This window comes from Neofelis nebulosa, chromosome 6 (genome assembly GCF_028018385.1).
Source record: "Neofelis nebulosa isolate mNeoNeb1 chromosome 6, mNeoNeb1.pri, whole genome shotgun sequence".
Classification (NCBI taxonomy): Eukaryota; Metazoa; Chordata; class Mammalia; order Carnivora; family Felidae; genus Neofelis; species Neofelis nebulosa.
Window position 1 is genome coordinate 101,979,152 of NC_080787.1, and position 14,719 is coordinate 101,993,870.

The 14,719-nt window shown below is 36.5% G+C and overlaps 1 protein-coding gene and 1 long non-coding RNA gene across 2 annotated transcripts in view; one reads left to right on the plus strand and one right to left on the minus strand.

Annotated features, from left to right (window-relative positions):
- The window catches only part of SESN1 (sestrin 1), a 118,432-nt gene that overhangs the window by 95,310 nt on the left and 8,403 nt on the right, over nucleotides 1–14,719 (minus strand). The window lies entirely within an intron of this gene.
- On the plus strand, nucleotides 1,786–7,219 carry LOC131514666 (uncharacterized). The gene is made up of 2 exons (XR_009263197.1): nucleotides 1,786–1,817; nucleotides 6,895–7,219. It is a non-coding gene; the product is annotated as an uncharacterized LOC131514666 (long non-coding RNA).

Sequence of the window (14,719 nt, forward strand, 5' to 3'; positions counted from 1 at the left end):
TGAGTGTGTCATCTATTTCCTGCCAGTATCCTGGCTGACTTAGCATGGAGGAAAAGAAACTAAAAGTTATATTGACAGCCTCAGAGAGATTACAGAGAGTAAAATACCAATTATACAAGAACTGGTTGTTCTGAGAAAGGATCAGAGAATGAAAGAGTTCTTGAAAATTAAAAACATGACTGTTGAATAAACATGTCAATAGAAGTACTGAATAACAGAACCAGGCTGAAGAGCAAATTTGTAATTTGGAAGACAAATTCAAGGAACTCTTCAAGGTGTAGAGTGAAAAGACAAAGAACAGACATATGGCAAAAATTAGATGGAAGGGCTCCTGGATGGTTTAGTCGGTTAAGTGTCTTGACTCTTGGTTTTAGCTCAGGTCATGATCTCACAAGTTCATGAGTCTGAGCCCTTGCATAGTGCTCTGTGCTGACAGAGCAGAGCCTGCTTGGGATTCTTTGTCTCTCTCTCTCTCTCTCTCTCTCTCTCTCTCTCTCTCTGCCCCTTCCCCTTTCCCTCCCCCCCCCAAAATAAACATTTGGCAAAAAAAAGGTAGATGAAGGTATAATACTAACAATAGGTCAAAAAGGACAGATATAACAAAGATAATGGAAGAAAAGAAATAATACTTTGAGATTCAAATCTTTGTACTGAAAGGGCCCACATGCAAAGGATCAATAATAAAAGGTACATAGGTAGAGACACACACTCATAAAATAAAATTTCAAGATTTAAAGCATAAAAACATCTTAGGCTCCAAGAATGTCCTTATTCTTAGGAGATATATGATAAAGTATTTAGAGGTGACATGTTTGTAACTTTCAAGAGGTACAGCAAAAGAGAAAAAAATTAGAGAAAGTGGCTATGGCAAAATGTTAATATGTGAATCTAGGTGAATAGTATGTGGTATTTAACTGTATTATTCTTTGAATTGTTCAATAGTTTTTTTTTTTTTTAAGTTAGAGAAAAAAGAAAAACAAGGTTTTCAAAGAGAGGTAAAATAAACTAAAATAGGTTTCATAAACAAAGAATGAGACTCAGACTGCCTATACAGATTTCTCAGTATAAATTCCAGATGCAATAAAATAGTGAAACAATGTCTTCCAAGTTCTGAAAGAAAATGATTTTAACCTAGAATTCTAGTGAACTATAATGAAAGCTGAGGACAAGGTAAAAACACTTTCAACTATGCAAGGGCCAGAAAACTCCCACACACTAGGAAATAATAATTAATAACAGTGAGTCTTTAAATGAAAAACTAGCTGAAATTACATTTTCATACTCAACCAAGCATTGTATCAGTTATTGCTGAAACACTGACATATTCTTTTAACAGGTCTTTATGCCTCCATTGTTGTACTCCTCCTATCCATTCCCACAGGAACCAATGTCATTTTATTTTACTGTTCCATTTTATTTTTTAATGTAGGTAATGTATTCACATTGATTAAAATACATTCACATGATTTGAAAACATAAGGTACAAGAAGGCAATACATCCCTAAGACTCAGATCATGGGGTCCATGGACTTTAGAGGGCTCACTATAGGCCTCTTCTAGCTGCACTCTTCCAGTAGGCAAAGAGTCCATAGAGCCTAGGGCATATAACCACCCAGACCATGCTCCAGGTGCCTGAACCCTGGGAGCCTCTACCCAAATGGGCTAAGCCCACTCCCAGGGCCTGCACATGGGTTGTTCTCCCTATGGCCTAACAAAGGGCTCACTGGCACACCCCTAATGCCCTGGGAGTAGGCAAGTGGTAGCTGCATGTGTGATGGGCACAGTCCTGATGTGAGGTCAGGTGTCCATCCTTCATGGTAAAGGTCTGAGAGTGGGGTTGAAGTGGGAGGACAGGGTGGAGAGGCCACACATATGCTGGCCAGGGCCCACCATCTCAGAATGGGTCTGGGAAAAGGTACACAGCAAAAAGCTTCAGTCCTGTTAATGTCTCCAGCCAAAAAAGTTCCTTTCCCAGAGACAACCACTGTTTCGGATACAAGAGTGATCATTTTGAATGACAAATCTGATAATATAATTTCCAACCTGAGATATTTTAGTGGTTCTCCATTACCATTAGGATAAAATCCAAATTCCTTAAAATGATCAACATGGCGCTTCTCAAACTGTAATAATGTTCATCATGGTCACCTGGGGATTCAAGTCTGATTTTGCATTTCTAACAACCTCCTAGGCGATACAGATGCTGCTGATCTGTAGGCCACACCTTGAGAAGAGACAGCCTGTAAGAGATTAATATTCCTTTTTAAGTTGTGATGTCAGCTAACCCAGTTAGGGAAAGAGACTTTTCTTTCTAGCCTACCAGCCTTGCCTAAAAAGAAGCTGCAGTTGGTCCAGGCAGATGGGAGGGAGGGTAGACAGAAATTGCCAAGTAATGATAATCGCTAACCTTTATTCATTCACTGAACAAATACTTGTTGGATGTCTATTTGTATGTACTACCACTGGCCTAGAGAACCCAGTAGTAAACAAGAAAAAATGCCCATTTTCATGGAATTTACAACCTAATAAGGTAGACAGAATCAACATGAAAATAAATAAGGTCAGGTAGTGTTTGGGACTAAGAAGAAAAATCAAGAAGCTAGAAGAACAGGTGTTATCTTAAACAGCTAATGCATATACAAGAATAAATTTAGTTTTTTTTTTTTTTTTTTTTGCCACATTAAGTACTAAGGCAGGCACTGTGTTAAGTACCTTAAAGAGATCAAGGCACTATTAATCTTCAGTGATATGAGGTGCTATTATCTTATTTTGCAGATGACAAAACGAAGCTTAGATATGCTAAGTAACTTACCCAAGGTTAGACAGCTAGGCAGAACTAGGATATGGACCCTGGCAGTCTGACTATTACCAATTTCTGTATTAATTAGCTTGCTAAGGAAAAACACAACCCCCAAATCTGTGACTTGCATATATATTTCTTGCTTATGCTATGTGAGGGCTGAAGCTTTACCATGCACAGCTGGGCTCCTTGTTTTCTAACATTCTTGAAGCAAGGTTTGAACTTGTTAGCTCTAGATTGTCAGGGGCCTACCAGTTCATGACAAATATCACAAGTAACTCAAGTACAAATACCACCAGGCATGCCACAAGAGGATCAGCAGACCAAAAGGGATAAGCCAACACTGAATCAGCAAGATTCTCCCCTTTGTTGATTTAAAACTCCCTAATTTCAATCATTTAATTTTTATCTAAAGTTCAAGGAAAATAAATTTAATATACAGTAGGTCACTCTAGTCATGGGGCTGTCTTTTGGGGTCACAATCTCTTTGATAATCTGATAAAATGTGGGCTTTCTCCTAAGAAAAATAAAATGCTCATTAGTTTACACAATTTTGCATTCAATTAAGGGGCACATACGCTCCTAGAAAAGCTATAATCCTCAATGTGAGAAACCTTAAATTGTCGCATTTTCCAAAATAAATCTCTGCTCTGAAAACTTCCTTCTACTCTCTGGTAAACAAGAGTGATTCTTTTTTACTAATTATTTTATTTAATTAAAAGACAGTTGATTCTAATTATTAGCATAGCAAATACATAGTTCTGTTATCTAAAACAGTTCTATAGCAAAAAAGAATAAGGGTCTAGCTAGCTGTTAAGAACTACTTATTTCAGCTTCTCTAAAGGCAAGTTTTACGTATCTATTACCTGGGTATAAATTAGTCATCAATATTTTTATTCTATGGTAGCTGATTTTCCCTCTATACTCAGTAGCTTACAATAAGAATGTTGTTCAATACAACTCTGGTTGTTGAAAAATACAAGTATAATGTAAATTATCCTAAGTTACATATAATAGCTTTTATTTTAGAGGAAGATAATTCCCTGCCCCCCCCCCCCCCCCACAAATCATGAAGTGCATCTCTAGACTACTAAATGATTTAAGGTTCTATATCACTTTCACGTTTCATAGTGTATCATTGACTTTGTATTTTTTAAACAGAGTATTACTAAAATGTAAAACAACACAATGGAGCAAGCAGGCAAGTAAAATAGTAACTTTTGATACTTGTTAAATCAATGTCTCATTATACAATAACTGAATTACAATCTGGCAGAGCTCTCATTAATACATCATATCCAAATTTTTACATGGCTAATAAAAGGAGCTTAAGGTAAACAGGACTATAAGGATGTTTAAATACATACTTAAACAACGCAAGTTGTGTTTGTGACTTGACCTACATGACCTCATAAGAGAGCGAAGGCTATGATAGTTGACAATAGAATCGTTTAAAAAAAGTAGGCATTTGACACCTGAAACTAATATAACACTGTACATTATACTTCAATTTAAAAAATAGGTATTTTATTTAGTATTTTTTTCAATAAAAAATTGTAAAAACATTTGAACTGAATGGATTAGGAACAATTATAAATAAATAAGCAAATTTGGGGGCCCCTGAGTGGCTCAGTCGGTTGAGCACCAACTGACTCAGGTCATGATCTCATAGTTCATGAGTTCAAACCTCACAACCGGGGGTGGGGAGGTGGTGCTTTGTCAGTGTAGAGCCCACTTTGGATCCTCTGTCCCCACTCCACTTGTGTGCGCACACTCTCTCTCAAAAAGAAACATTAAAAGTTTTTTAAAATAAGAAACAGGCAAGAAATAGGCAAATGTTATTTGCATTTAACAAATTAAGTAATAAAATATTCTTAAGTTTTGAAAGGCAGTAGAGTGTTGAGATTAATAGAACAAATTCTGGAGACCAAATGCTGGAGTTTGAATCCCAGCTCTGCTGTGTAGATGAGCTAGGTGAACAGGGACAGTTAGATAACTTCTCCCAGCTTCCTCTTATTAAATAGGTGAGTTAACGGGTGAATGCAAGTATGGTGGGGGGGGGGGGGAGGGGGGACGGGAATCCAAGCACTAGAATATAAGCTCTAGGAGGGTAGACTTTTACCTTCTTTGCTCACTAATGTATGTAGTGCCTAATGACAGTGGGTCCAATAAATATTTGTGGAATGCTCAACATTCTTATTATTAACATGGTGATCTTTGCACAGATGGAAAAACTAAACCCGTTAAGCTCAGCTGTCTAAACTTGGAAATTTTCCTTCTCCCCAAACTCCCTCCTTTAAAACAAAATGGAAATATAAGCATTCTTAAGTTGCACACCCAACTCTTCTAAGGCCCATAGCACCAAAATATGATTAATAAACTAGTTTTCAGTTGAGCAAGAGTGCCATCTAGTGTTCATAAAAACTATAATAAACTGAAAATTTGGAGTAAATTTTCATCCAGGCAAAGAGAGAAAAAAACAAAAAACAAAAAAAACAGGAATGCAAAATCCATTAGGATAAAATCTGCTCTATCAACAGCCAAATCCTCTGAAAGAAAGGTAATTCTAAAGGAAATTAAAGAACAACAGCTTTTAAAATATATACCATATTAGAAAAAATTTATTTCAGAGTATACTGAAGTTGTACTTACCATAAAAGTAATTCTCCTATGAATAGAAAGTGGTATTATTGAACTTATTTTCTCTTTAATGACATGTATTTTTTGTTCTTATTAGAAAAAATAGAAGTACTCATAAAAATTTTGGAAAATGTAGAAAAGCATAAACCATGGCCTAGAAGTAGCCACTGTTATCATGTGGAAACATGTTTTATATGTTTTATACATATAAATATATAGATCCTAGATTTATATATATATATATGTCCTAGATTTAAAATATATATGGGTAAAATATTTTAATTTTAATCAAATATTTGGCCAAGATATTAAAGATGAATAAGAGAAAATCATAATGACAATGATTTTTAAAAACCGAAACCAAGAGCTTTCCCTACAAATGAAAAGACCTAGCCTCAACTAAACATTGTATTCAGTGGGGTAAAATTGTTTTTAAACTGCTATCAGTTATGTAATCATTTTGATATGGTTCTGCAACAGCCAAAATCCATAAGGAGCTGGAGCTTATAAAATTAAAAAAAAATAAATTATTTCATCTGTTTCCTTTCAGACACCACTAAATTGACATAAAGTATACCAACTTGAGTTTCAGAGATTTGAATAAAAATTTAGGTTTACAATTATGTTTAATCTCATTCATTATTCATTAGAGAATGCTCATAAGTTTGGGGCTTTATTTCTAATTCCTTTTCCCCCTCAAATCACAGACACAGCTGAGATTTGATTCACAGCTTATTAGTCACTGAATGATGAAAAGAAAGCTGTTTGCCACTTTCTACCTTTTGGACTAATGCTATTTTACTTTTAGTACTTTTTACTTTTAGTACAAAGAATGAGAAGTAGGGAATTTCCTAAGATTGCACAGAATAATGCAGTAAGGGGGGGGGAGGCATAGAAGAGTTATAGGGGTCAGAGGGGATGAAAGAGAAAGATAAAAAAGCTGCTAGAGGAGGTGGGCCTTGGTGTCCCAGCCACTGAAGGGACAAGGCCTAGGGAAGGGCATCCATTGGCCAGGCTGGTGGTATGAGTCTCCTTTAAGTGGAGAATGTTTGCAAGGGTGGGGAAAGGACAGATTCTGGGGTCATATTATCACTTGCTTGACCACACTCTCTTCAAGGCATTAAATAGGTTCTTGGGCATATGATTTAACACACAACTCTCTTCACAGTATACAGGAAACCCCACTCTTCCCAACTCCTAGCTTCAGGAGATATGTTGTTGTGAAAGGCTGCTTATAAAATGATTCTCAATGATCCCTGTCTCCTGGTATTCACTCCATTGTGTAATCTGCTCCCTCTGAGTATGGGCTGGACCCAGTGACTTGCTTCTAATGAACAGATTGAGGCAAAAGTGATAGCATGTCTCTTTCAAGATTAGGTTGTAAGACAGTGACTTCTGTCTTGCTGGTTCTCTCTCTCTCTCTCTCTCTCTCTCTCTCTCTCTCTCTCTCTCAGGCTCCTCTCAGTTGCTTTTCATGAGGAAGTAGAGAAATCCACATGGAAAAGAACTAAAAGCAGCCTCCAGTCAACTGCCTGCAAGAAACTGAAGTTCTTAATCCAAAAGCCCTTGAAGAACTGAATCTGATCAACTGAATTGAATCCTGTGAGCTTAGAGGCACATCTTTCTCCGTTTGAGCCTTCAGATAAGACCACAGCCCTGGTTAACACCTTAAATGCAGCATGGGAGACCACAAAGCAGACATCCCAGCTAAGCTGTAGCCAGATTCTGGACTCCCAGAAATTGTGAGATAATAAATGTGTATGGTTTTAAGCCACCAAATTTGTTATGAAGCAGTAGATAACTAATTCAATTATTAAACCAAAAAAAAAAAAAAAAAAAAAAAGCTGCTCCAGCCCACCTGACTGACCACACCTTGACAGTCTTTGCTTGCTCCCCACTCCCCCCAACCACCCCGCCGCCCACTGTTTGTGGCAGTCTCCCTAGTCACCACCAAGGCCTGGACCTTGTTTCTCTTCTTGGCACAAGTGGGCACTTCTTTTGCGGGTTTATAGATTAGGGTCCCCTTAGTTCATCTGCTTCGTCTCTCTCTCCCACCCAAGGGCTTCTGTACCTTCAATATCGGAAATAATAGGACATCTGAGCAAACGTTCCAGCTCTATGCTTCAGTGACCAGACCATCTTGGAATCTAAGTGCATGCATGGCTTCTAAGCTAAACCACCCATCTTGACTATGTATTACAATTTTACTGCTTTTTGAAGTTTCTCTTCACCATTTACCAACTGGTCTGAAAATACATCAATGTTTTAACAAGTATTGTGGTGCCAATGCATCCTGGATGAACACCAACCCTGGTTTATGCTGTTAGGTTAATTCCCCAGACAAGATTCAAGATCATAGTTCTCCTTCCTTTCAATTTGTTTTTAAATATAATTAATTCATGTAATTTTTACAACTTCTTTTGAACATCTCAATCTTTAAATTACAATGGTATTACCACATGAAAAGTGCCAAGCTGGAATGGTTTTATTTATAATGCCCAATGCTGTCCTGAGAAGGAGTTTTGACAAAAGTCATAGTTACATGTTCATACACGCACTGACAGATGGCAAAAGAAAAATAAAAGGGGGCCACAAAAGGAAACAAAAATGAGGCCAAAACTTAGTCTGCAGGAAAGTACAATAGAGCATTAATTATTTCCAGCCAGTCATTGGAGGTTTGGTTTGGGCATGTTGGGGATAGAAGGAATGTATACTTGTGTCAACAAACAGAGGAGTTGAAGAGAAAAGTTAATTATTACATTAAAATTTATATGCTCCAATAAGCTGCCTTTATTATCCTAACCTATCCTGATCTTTCCTTGCTCTGAATTAACACTCTCTATTTAATTTTTACACACTTATTTTAAGTCACTTTTCAATATAAAAGTAATACATACTCATTGCAAAAAAAAAAAAAAAAAACAAAAGCAAACAAAAACCCAAAGCTATAGGAAAACAGATTAATGTTTAAGAACATAGACACTCAGGGGTCAGACATGCCTCCTGCTCTCCCAGTAGTGGGGAGACATGCCTCCTCCATTCCAGGAGGGGTCAGACATGCCTCCTGCTCTCACTACTTGAGCTAAGTTACTTAATCTGTTTCCTCATGTCATCTATAAAATGTAAAATTCACCTCACAGATTGTTGTAGGTATAAATACCTACAAATAATTATCATTAGATATTATTTTAGATATATATTTAGATATTAGAAATATTATTAGATAATATAGGGAAATGAACCTTCAAACAAAGTGCATAAATAGTTTGTATAAATTCTTTCAGAATGTGGGTATAAACTGCAAATATAAAAAGGAACAGTACAGCAAACTTTGGGTTTTGCAGATCTGGTGTGACCCAGAGAATGTCTCCAGCAGCTGCACCCCCTTAGGAACCCTGGGGGCCAAGGAAAGCAGTATCAGGGCAGATTAAAACTGTCTCCTAACGAAAAAGCCTAGATTTTGAGAAGTTCCTGTTTCCTTGGCTAAATAAATCAGAAACTTAATCTTACAACAAGTGGGTGCATTCATATTAGTATATTTATTTTGGGAAGATATCATCCTCAAAATCTATAATCTACTTGAAACTTTGCAAATGTTATATATAAAATGTTTATAACAATGCCTTGCACATAGTAAGCACTCAATAAACTTAAGTATTTATTAACTATTATAAAAAGAAAAACCAAAATTTCTAATAATCCCACTCTAAATTTTTTTTATGCTTAATTATTTTTGAGAGTGAGAGAGACAGAGCACGAGCAGAGAAGGGGGAGAGAGAGAGAGAGAGAGAGAGAGAGAAAGGGAGACACAGAATCTGAAGCAGGCTCCAGGCTCTGAGCTGTCAGCACAGAGCCTGGCGTGTGGCTCAAACTCATGAACCGCAAGATCATGACTTGAGCCGAAGTCAGAAGCTCAACCGACTGGGCCACCCAGGCGCCCCCTAATAATCCCACTTTAAAAGAGAACTATAGTTCATATTTTGGTGCACATAGGTTTCCTTTCCCCCCTCTTTATAAAATATAATTTGGCACGACCTTAAGAATTTCTTTTCCACTTAAATACATAATCTTTTCTAATATATTTTTAAAAGAATTTTCATTAACTGTGTAATAGTCCTTTATAAAGATGCAGCATAATTTAATTATCCATAATTATTGGATATTCAGATTATTACCCACTTCTATAGAAACACATATAGATGATACACTGACATTGCACATAGCACTGTAGTGATCATCATACATAAACCTTTCAGATGGTTTCCTAGATGTGGAGCTATTATGTATACATTCTTTCAATACCTGCACTGCTGTCAACATACTATCATAAAATTTAACATTTTTAGTCACAGCCTTGATTTGCTCTTAAATTTTTTTCTCTACATCATCACAAAATTCTTAAGGGTAGTGGTTGTTCCTACTTTTTATATCCCACCACAGCACTAGAACAGTGTCAGGCACAAAGAAAAATTTTAAATGAATCCTTACTTTTAAAAAGTATACTCATTTCAGCCTTATGTGGAGAGGGAGGTCAGCTGGAGGTGCTATGGGGTTCAGGAGGAAAAGCAGTAACCCTGTCATAAAGTGTTTTAACAAAGGAAAAGGCACTAACTATAATTAAGTTTCATTCTAACCAATCAAAAGCATTTAATATAAATATATAGTACAAAAATAACAGAGTATTTATTTTAAGGTTTGACTCTTCACATTTTACAACACATTAACTCCCAAATTCAAAGAGGCTGTCATTAAAAACTGGGATAGATTGGAATTAGATACTTCTTAATCTGAATAATTACCACTAAGGAGATAATAATATAATGCACTAAAGGGAATAATAGAAAATAAGGATTAAAACATTCATTGTGTGTTGGAAAAGACAAAAGTAACTCTAACTTGGGGTCAAATTTTTGTTTAGAAAATTACTTTTATATGTTAAACTGAAGAAAGAAAGAACAGGGCTTGCCTTACATCCATTCGCCGATACTCAGTACAGGTGCAACTGTGCAAACTTTGTTTAGATCTTCAGCATCTAAGGAAGATGAACTAGACTTTTAATGGAGCATTTAAGAGAAAAGCAATGGAATTATTTGTTAGTAGTTGTTAACAAATGAAGTATATAGTATTTAGATTTTCCATCTTCTTCGACAAGATTTGTTGTCAAAATCATTGATTCATCATGCTATACTAGATTTTTAGTGCACATACCATAGATACCAAAACTCTGACCTAACAAGTGGTATACAAAATGATAGAAAATGGCAAGCACTATAATGAATTTGAAAATATTGTGTGCTTAACAGTACAGTTACGATGGGATTTACAATTAGAAAATATCGATAAAGTATTTTAAAATTTAATTTATAACATATAGGCAACAAAGATAAAAACACCTCAACAATTATGTTAAGTACGCAGTTCAAATTGAGTAATTTCTTAAAATTACATAACTTTAGTTACTTCACAATTTAAGAAATCAAGATTAAGATGTTCCATTTTGATCAGATAAATGTTGAATTATGGAAAGAATAAGAAAAAAGTACTTTCTACACTATTTAAACACAATCCTTTATGGTTCTAATGATAATTTTCCACAATAAGGGAATAAAAGAATCCAAAAACTTTAAAGTATGCACGGGAGACATACAAATGGAAAAATGATTTCTATATGAGCTCAAAGTAATGATAAAATCTGGACTTGATTTCTAAAAAGACAATTGAGGCCCCTTTTTAGCTGTAAACAACTTGCTGTATGTAATGCAATACCATATTTTGGGAAATTTCAAACATTCACAATCCACAGGAAAAATACTCAACACTCCTACACTATTTTTTTTTTTTTTAAGCCCACAATAGTGCAGTCTTTCAGCTACAAAGCCAGAAGCCAGTTATAAAACCAGTACTTTTCCACTAGAGTTACTTACGGGGCGGGGAAGGGGATGTTTGACACTGCAAACGTTAGGGTCTAAAATAAGATCATTGCAAGGAGTTACTACAACACTCACACTGCCAGCACTGTCATGGCAACAATGAACTAGCTAGGAGAATGCTCTTTTAACATTCAAAGCTAACCCAGAGTCTATTACTCATGGAAATATACCAAATTTTCTTTTAGGCAGTTCACTAAAGAAATCATCTTACTTAGTAATCTCTTAATGTAAAAACAAACCTTTCACACACCATATTTCCAAGAGCCAGAGCCTCCATGCAATCAGCTGAAATTTATAATGACAACATAATAAAAATTATGCACCACAACGAAACATGAAGATCAATCGGGGTCCAAATGCAATTTCAAGATGGGTCAGGGTTTAAATAAGAATTTGGTATGCAATTTATTAACATCTAAGAATGTAGTTTCCCCTAGAAACACCAAAGTTTTACATTTCATCCTGAAGGAAAAATAATTTGGAACAAAAAGTAATATATATTTTCACTGCTAGGAGTTTTATATTAAATTTTTATCCAGAAAGTGTAGTGTAGTGGTGAAAAGCATGGACTCTGGACTCTCAATGCCTGGGTTTGAAATCTGGTTCCTCTTACTAGCTATGATACCTTGGGCAAGTTATTTAACCTATCTGGGCTCTGATTTTTCTTCACACATAAAATAGGGATAATAATATCTACTCTTACAGTGTTGTGAAGACTGAATGAAATAATATACAAAAAGGGCAAAGAATTAGGCTGCACATAGAGAATGCCTATTCTTACGACATTCAAAAGTATACATTCTGCCAAACAAGAAAGATTAAAAGACTACTGACGATAATTTAAGATGACTTGGTTCCAATGCCATGGCAGATTATAAGGGGGGCAGACATGGCAGCTTAGGAGGAGCCCCCAAACACACCCACACATAACCAAGCAAATTCAAGAAATCTAACATGGTACATACAAAAATCTCTTCAAGCCTTGTTACTTTTGCTGAGGTAACTTTCTGGCAATGTATCTTTGCTTAGTTACTTTGTTTTAATCATACCAAGCTGTCTAAGCTAGGCCAGTTACCAGGCAAGAGTGAAAGGCCTCGGGGACTTTCAGTTTAAGATGTCAGGCTCCCATTGCAGTGGGCAGAGTAGGAATACCGAGAGTGCAGCTCTAATCACCTCAGTAGACCTTCAAGGCTAACAGTCTCTGGAGTAGATAACTTGCCTAAAGTATCAGGCATGAATCGACCAGGCACAGAAGATTTAGTTGCTTACTCACAACACTGGTGTACAAGCCATGATTTGCTTTTCCTATATCATGTGTACCTGAAGATGTATTTGAAAGTCCAACGTTCACAAGTGGAATAACAGACTAACATATCAAAGGAGGAATCCAGTTCCCAGATGGCTAAAACAATATTTATACAATCCTTAATTTGGTTCCTAGAGGTGTTATTTCCTCTAGAGTGCTATTTCCTGAGTCAGGGAACCTGGAAAGTAAGTGAAAACTTTCCCAGTTGCTCAGAAACTTGGGAGTACCCTAAAAAGTGTATGATGCCACAGGGCTCAATTTTCCATCTCTTCTCTATGGCACTATGGGGGCAGAACAGAATATTAATAGTTAACATTTACTCAGTGCTTACTGGATTCCAGTAAGCATTGCGCATGTTACCTCATTTAATCCTTTCAACTCTGTGAGGGAACTGAGGTTTAAGGAGGTTATGTAATTTGCCCAAGGTCACAGAGTTTGGCAGAGCAAGACTGAAAGCCAGGTCTGACTAACTCCAAAGCCCATGATCTTGATAATTATACTCTAATGCTGTCCAGATACTGAAGCAAAGGCCTTGGCCATGGACCTCTCCATGTACACTTGACCATCTGGATAACACAAGTAACTGCCCGCCTGCAACTCCTCCCTGCTGGTGCCATGCTGACATAGCAGAATGGTGTTGGACTCCAAGGAGGGGATGGATGCTACATATCTGCCATCACATCTAGGGCAAACCTCTGGGCAGGCCAACTACCCTGGGCAGTGGCTGGTTAGAGGCATCCTCTGCTAAAGCTAGACATCAGCATTAGTCAGCTTATATACGAACATTCAATGTACAAAAGGCAATTAGGAGTGTCAATATATGTGGATAAAAGATGTGGGATGTATGAAAGTCAAGTATATAAAAATCCCAAATTCTAAACAGAAAAATCCTAAAGCAATGCCAGTTTGGAGTACGACTTATTAAGTAAAGCACCAAAAGCAAGCTTATCATCAGCATCACTGCCAATATTTGAGCACTTACTATGTACTTCTGCATGCTTTACATGTTCATTTAAGTCTCCGAACTACCCTGAGTTTGGTATTATTATTACCTTCATCTTACAGATAAGTAAATAGTATCAAAGAGTTATTCATAATTAAATTTATAGGTTACAGGAGAGTCTGGGTAGCTTAGTCGGTTGGGCATCCCACTATGGTCCGGGTCATGATCTCACAGTTCATGAGTTCGACCCCCATCACTGCCCCGGGCTCACTGCCATCAGTGCAGAGCCTGCTTCAGATCCTCTGTCCCCCTCTCTCTGTCCCTCCCCCTCTTGTGTGCTGTCTCTCAAAAATAAATTAAAATAAATAAATTTGTAGGTTACAAAATATTGAAGATTACAAACTAACTGCTTTACCAATATGATCTTTATAATCACACCACAGGGTAGATAATAAAATTATGTAAATTCACAGATGAGGAAACTGAAACTACAGAGGTTAATTTATTCATGAGCATATTACTGGTAAAGAAAATCCAGTAAGGTCTTTTTTTTTTTTTATTTTGTTAATGTGTATTTATTTTTGAGAGAGAGAGAGAGAGACAGAGCACAAGAGGGGGAGGGGCAGAGAGAGAGGGAGACATAGAATCTGAAGCAGGCTCCAGGCTCTGAGCTGTTAGCACTTCGAACCTCTATCATCAACAAAACTGAACCAATAAAGATTATATTTTATAACTTAGGTCTGCCAAAGCATACATTACTTGTTAGGTAAAAAGGTTAGGTAAAAAAGTAGACTCAGCTTAATTTGGTGAGGTATATCAACAACTCTAAGAGACCTTATTTTGTGAGAAAACTCTCCCTATCATTTAAATCACTTTTTACTTTTGAAAGGCTTCTCTTAAATATGTCCTTCAGTACCATTGAACAGACCACTCTACCTCTATTTTGCAAGGCTTGGTCTTTATCACATGATTGGAAGAATATCTTACTGTGTTTAGGCTATGAATAGCATTTGAAAAATCACTCAGTTATAATTATAGACAGCTAACACCTGCCAACTTGCTAGAAAATGAAATCATGTAAAATTTTAAGACAAGTATGC